Raw genomic sequence first — 7,241 nt, forward strand, 5'->3', positions numbered from 1 at the left:
CTCGCACCCCATCCATTCAACTTATTACAAACCTTATTAATCAAAAACTTAAATGTATTGGTCGTCACCCTTTTATGGAATAAAGGCATGCCAAGATAAACCCTAAGTCCCTTCACGTGTTCAAACCCACCTAGTTACAAATAATATCTACAACCTCATTCGGTGTGTTACGAGAAAAAATTTTTTGTGATTTACCCTCATTCACCTTTTGGCTAGAGAAACGACAAAACAAACTAAGAATCTCCTTAATCTGAACTGCTTGGGACCGATTAGCTTCACTAAATAGAATGAGGTCATTGACAAAGAAAAGGTGAGAAAGAGTCGGGCATTTCCTTGACAAAAACAAAGGTGACCAACTCCCCCTACTCACTGTTTCCCCAATAAGATGCCCCAACCATTCCATACACAATACAAATAAATAAGGGGAAAATGATCCCCTTGCCTTAGTCCACGTGTAGTTCTGAATTCTTCCATCATCTCACCATTTCATAGAACTTGAAGAGAGGTCAAGGAAACACAATTTATAATAATGACAATCAGTAATGATGGTAACCCAACTTTCAATATGGTGTCCAATAGAAAGCTCCATCTAATTCTATCATAAGCCTTTTCTAAGTCAATTTTCAACGTCATATCATACTTTCTACCCTCAAAACTTCTTATGGAATGTATTGCTTCCTGGGTAACCATAATGTTATCCACAATGTTCCTACCTACTACAAAACTACTTGATTCTATTTAACAAGCTTAACCAACATTGGTGTAAGCCTATTCACAATTGTCTTCGTTACGATTTTATGCAGCACATTATACAAATTGATAGGTCTAAATTGATTAATTTTTTTCGGTCCAACAATCTTAGGTAACAAGACAAGTAGAGTCCTACTCACCTTAGAATCCAACGGACACCCACTCAACACCCATTTAACAAAAGAGCAGATCAAATTCCCCACTGTATCCCATTGCGCTTAATAAAACTTAGTGTGAAAACCATTAATACCCGGAGACTTCATTGGATTCATGTTAAAAACATATCTACGAATTTCCTCATCCGAAGTAACCAGCAACAAACCCTCATTCTCTATCAATAAAAGCAAAAGAAACTTCCCATGACAAAGAAGAACCCCATTGACTGGTTCATCCATGGTATATAGCTCCTTAAAAAAATTTACAACATGTAATTTTATGACCTCACCATTGAAACACCATTCATCCGTCTCAATTTTTATCCCTACAATCATGTTCCGTTTCCTCCTTCCCATCATATGACTGTGGAAATATTTAGTATTCATGTCCCCATTACAAAGCCACTTAGACCGAGATTTCTAGAACCATAAAAATTCCTTATGCTTAAGAACCTCCTCTATCTCTTGATGTAATTCCAACTCCTCCTTGCGTAGTTTCAAAGAGGGTGTTAAGTCTAATTTTTTTCACACGAGCTAACTCAGAGATTAAATGTCGTTTGCGCACAAAAATATTTCTGTATACCCTGTTCTTCTAGTTAATAACTATCTATTAAAATTTCTCCAAATTCATTCTCACCTCCACCTCATTATTCCAATTCTCATCAACAAGAGCTTCGAATTCAACATGAAGTAACCACTTCGAAATGAAACAAAAAGGTCTAGTGCCACTTTGACACCTGGATTAAGGGACACCAATAATGGTCTATGGTCTAACTTAAGCCGATGAAGAATAAGAACCAAACAATGAGGCACGAACGAATCCTAAGCTGAATTGTCAATTTCCCTATCAAATCTTTGAGATAAATGCCTCTACTCCAAGTAAATTTCAGGCCGCAAGAACCCAAATCACGTAACCTACCATTAAACAAAAAGGATTGAGACCATTTGCAACCATGAGGCATAGAAATTTCCCCCTATTCCTCTTCAAACCATCCAAAATAGAGTTAAAGTCACTAGCAACAATACAAACCATCTAAAATAGAGTTAAAGTCACTAGCAACAATCCATGGCTCAGAGATAAACACTGCAAGAGAATTCAAAACATGTCAAAGTTCATGTCTCATTGCTGCTTGTAAACTAGCATAAACAAACAAACAGAAGAAACTTGCCGAGCCTTGCTCATTACTAACTTTGAAATGCACTAATTACGAATGACACTTCAAAATATCAACCAAAATCAAGACACTCTAGAGCACCTAGAGACCCCCTAGAAAAACCATTAGCCTCCATCCGAAACGAGTTAGGGACCTGAGCCTCAAAATAATTCCATCTGCTTTAAAGCCACTTACATGGGTTTTACAAAAACAAATAATATCAAGTCTGAATTCTTTCCAATACCCAACTACAATTTTATGAAACTGAGGATGTCATGTTCCTTGACAATTCCACAAAAATAATTTCGTGTCCAAAAGTAAATGAGAGAAAAACCAACAATCCTCGACTTATGCACTGATTTAACAACTTACATTATCATCAATTACAATGTCCATAGCCTCCACTTCATCCAGGATATCGTCCTCCATGAGAGCTATTGTAACAACCCTTACCCGTATCCGTCGCCGGAATAGGATACGAGGTATTACTAGATTTTATTGATTTTTTTAAAACTCAATATAACCCCTTTATAAATATCTAATCCTCCCTGCAAATTTTAAACCGAGACCAAGCCAACACAACCAATCCATTTCAACATATTTTCAAGATAGATTTATTGTATTCATAAAATAATCTCATCACATGCCAAAACCAAAATTTGTTAGCCATACCAATGGCTAACCATACATTCATTCCACATTAACATCTACTTTACCAGCTTATACATGCCATTGATTCCCAAAATGAGTTTCTTTATGTACCGAGATCTTGACGTTGATAGTGTGATGCTTCTCCGACCAAATCCGACCTTCGAGCTCTTAACACTACAAAACAGGGGAAAAAGAAACAGGATAAGCACTTTGTGCTTAGTAAGCTCATGTAACAAGAATTATACTTACCTAATATTTTCCATACAATGTAATAAACATTCATACACCCATTCCATACATTATTCCCCTATCATGCACAAACTCAACATTCAAATTAGTCCAATAATTTCCATGTATCAATAATTTATACCATGATTGATGAGCTCATCAATTCCATGATATCCATTTCCTTGTTATTTTTCCATATTTATCCCGTTGAACTACTTGGAATTTCGATGGATTTTCAGAGGCACACTTTAGTGTACAAATCCGGGTCCGTCAATTCATATTCATGTGCGCACATTTCCATTTCAGAGAGCACACTCCCGCGAACCTCATCCTTACAGTGGGATTACCAGTCCAGGCTAAATCCCCTGTAATATAAACTCACAGAGTATTGTCGGGATTACCAGTCCAGGCTAAATCCCCTGCAATGACAATTACTCTAATGAGCTTTTATCTGAATTACTGGTCCAGGCTAAATTCAGACCCTAATTTGGATTACCCGTCCGGGCTAAATCCATTTTCCACATATTCTTCGGAAGGGCTATATCAGGATAGATCACCCGTCCGGGCTAGATCCTTTTTACCGTCAATTCCTTTTCAGAGATCCATCGAATTTTCCTTTCATTCAACCAGGATTTCTTCTCCTTTTTATCAAATATATCAATACTTTATCAATTATCATACAACAAACATCCAAATCATATTCACATCAATAACAAACATTTCAAGCATTTAGGAATATATTTCAAGTTACACGAACTTACCTCGATACTTGTTCGTAAATAAAAATCTACTAATCCCGAACTTTTTCTTTTCCTCGATCTAGCTTCGTATTTGAATTTTTCGGATCTAAATAAATAAATTTAATCATTAATCTAATACATTTCATGTTCATATGTAACTTTCTCTACAATTCCATTATTATTTATAGTGCATTCAAAGCTGTCTCACTGAGTCACAGTCACTAAATTATTTATATCATGAGCTACTGAACTCCAAATTAAGATCCGTTAATTTTCTGAAACTAGACTCATATATCTTATTATCATAAAATTTTAAGAATTTTTGGTTTAGCTAAAAAGTATAGTTTATTCTTTAAAGTTTCCCCTGTTTCATTATTTGACAGTTCCGACCCCTCTTCACTAAAAATTAATTATCTCATTGTACAGAATTCAGATAATGTTTCCGTTTGTTTCTTCTGAAAATAGACTCATTAAGGATTCTAACCATATAAATTATAACTCATAATCATGCTTGTACAATTTTTAATTATTTTCAAAATTCAGAACAGGGGAACCTGAATTCATTCTGACATTGTCTCACAAAATCTATTAAATCTCACGATTTGCAATTCCATTGATTAAACCATTTCTTCTATGAGAAACTAGACTCAACAAGATTTAATTTCATATTTTATTCATCCTCTAATTCAATCTCTACAATTTTTGGTGAATTTTCAAAGTTAGAGGTCTGCTGCTGTCCAAAACTGTTTTAGTGTATGATGTTAATTACCATTTTTCCCTAAACTTTCAATAAATGATAATTTCATCCCTGCTCAATTAACCTCTCAATTGGGCTGATTTTTCTCAATTAACACTTTATCCCATCACTTTAAACCATTTTATAAGCTTTGGAAATCAGAATTTTAGTACTAGACTTTAATTCCAAACTTTTTCACAATTAGGTCCTACAAAACAATTTCTATTGAAATTACCTAATAAAATCATCTCATAAATAAGTTAAAGCTTCAATTTCATCCTAATTTATCATAAATTTCCAGCACATATTCATAGCAACTTTCAAATTCATTCATAAAATCAAAAACTAATGAATTTAGTAATAGGACCTAGTTGTAAAAGTCTTAGAAACACAAAAATTACAAGAAAAAGGCAAGTATTAACTCACTTGGTGCAAAAATTATGAAAAACCAGCTTGAAGGAACTCTTGGGACGTTTTTGGCTGATGAAAGTGCAGAAAATATGAAGAGAATTCTAGATATTCCACTTTAGTCCTAACTTTTAAAGCAAATTTTGCAATATTCCAATTTTACCCTTAATTCTTCAATTCTTCTGATTTTTCTCAGCGTATGCTTCCCAAAATATCTTCTTTTGGGGTTATTTGTAATTTATATCCCTTCTCATTTAACAATTAAGCTATTTAATCCTTCTAGTAACTTTTACACATTTTTCAATTTAGTCCTTTTCACTTAATTGACTACCCAAACATTAAAATATTCTAAAGAAATTTTAATACCATATTATTAACACTTCATAATTATTTATAAAATTATTTTTGACTCGGTTTTACGAGATCAAGGTCTCGATACCTTATTTTTATCCAATTTCTTCACTAATTTCTTTTTCTAACTAATCACTAAATCGGTAAAATTTTTCTATCGATATTTTCATACGATTTTCCTATCATATCAATATTCATGCAAAAATATTAAAATAAATTTATCTTTAAATCGGATTTGTGGTTACGAAACCACTATTCCGATAACCTTGAATTTGGGCCATTACAGCTATATCTGATTGTCCCGATCTAACTCCTCGACAATACTTTGAACTGCCTCCATGAATTCCATCGACTGAGATGATTTTTCTATCATGCCATCTAGAGGCTTTTTCTTTCAAATAATTCCCTTTGAAATTCTTTGCAACCCTTTATGGACAACATTTTTGCTCCATTCCCCAAAAAGAAAAACACTATTCTCCTTACCTGAAACTTTCCTATTTTGCTCCTTATTGACAACTCGTACAACAACAAGTTTTTCTTTATTTAATTGGGCTGAGATCATAAAAGGTTGCACACCTACCTTGTTTCCTTCCACATTCGTAATTGGTGCATGTCAAAGTTAGTAATGAGCAAGGCTCGACAAGTTTCTTTTGTTCATTTGTTTATGCTAACACACAAGCAGCAATGAGACGTGAACTTTGACATGTTTTGAATTCTCTTGCAGTGTTTATCTCTGAGCCATGGATTGTTGCTAGTGACTTTAACTCCATTTTGAATGGTTTGTATTGTTGCTAGTGACTTTAACTCTATTTTGGATGGTTTGAAGAGGAATAGGGGGCAATTTTTATGCATCATGGTTGCAAATGGTCTCAATCCTTTTTGTTTAATAGTAGGTTACGTGATTTGGGTGCTTGCAGCCTAAAATTTACTTGGAGTAAAGGCATTTATCTCAAAGATTTGATAGGGAAATTGACAATTCAGCTTAGGATTCGTTCGCGCCTCATTGTTTGGTTCTTATTCTTCATTAGCTTAAGTTAGACCATAGACCATTATTGGTGTCCCTTAATCCAGAGTGTCAAAGTGGCACTAGACCCTTTTGTTTTATTTCGAGGTGGTTACTTCATGTTGAATTCGAAGATCTTGTTGATGAGAATTGAAATAATGAGGTGGAGGTGAGAATTGAGAATTGAAATAATGAGGTGGAGGTGAGAATGAATTTGGAGAAATTTCTCGATCTATAGTGGTGTTTTCGATAAAGCGCCACTAATTATCGATATATAACGGTGTTTTTAGAAAAGCGCCGCAAAAAAATTAATCACAACGCCACCGTTTTGGATTGAGCTTTAATGGCATTAGCAGCGTTTGGGACAAAGCGCCACTAATTCTCGATATATAGCGGCATTTTTAGAAAAGCGCCGCAAAAAGATTAATCACAACGCCATCTTATTAGGTTAAGCTTTAGTGGCATTAGCGGCGCTTTTTAAAAAACGCCGCTAATTCTCGATCTATAGCTTCGTTTTCGACAAAGTGCCACTAATTCTCGATATATAGCGACGTTTTTAGAAAAGTGCAGCAAAAAAATTAATCACAACACAGCTTTAGTGGCATTAGCGGCACTTTTTTTGAAAGCGCAACTAATGCTCGATCTACAGCGACGTTTGGGACAAAGTGCCACTAATTCTCGATATATAGCGGCGTTTTTAGAAAAACGCCATAAATAACTAATCACAACGCTGTCGTTTTAGATTGAGCTTTAGTGGCATTAGTGGCGCTTTTTTTTAAAAACATCGTAAAGAAAAATCATTTTATTTTAAGGTTTATTGTTTAGTATTTAAGGTTTAATGTCTATAGTTTAGGGTTTTTAGGGTTTATGGTATAATGTTTATTATATTGGGATTAGATTTTTGAGTTTAGGGTTTATGATTTATAGTTTGTGGTTTGGGGTTTATTATTTTATAGTTAAGGCCTTAGTACTGTTCATGGTTTTACGGGTTAGGCTATTAGGGTTTAAGGGTTGGATTTTTTGATAAAATGATAAAAAATTAATTTATTTTAGGGTTTAGGTAAG

This window comes from Gossypium hirsutum, chromosome D11 (assembly GCF_007990345.1).
Source record: "Gossypium hirsutum isolate 1008001.06 chromosome D11, Gossypium_hirsutum_v2.1, whole genome shotgun sequence".
Classification (NCBI taxonomy): Eukaryota; Viridiplantae; Streptophyta; class Magnoliopsida; order Malvales; family Malvaceae; genus Gossypium; species Gossypium hirsutum.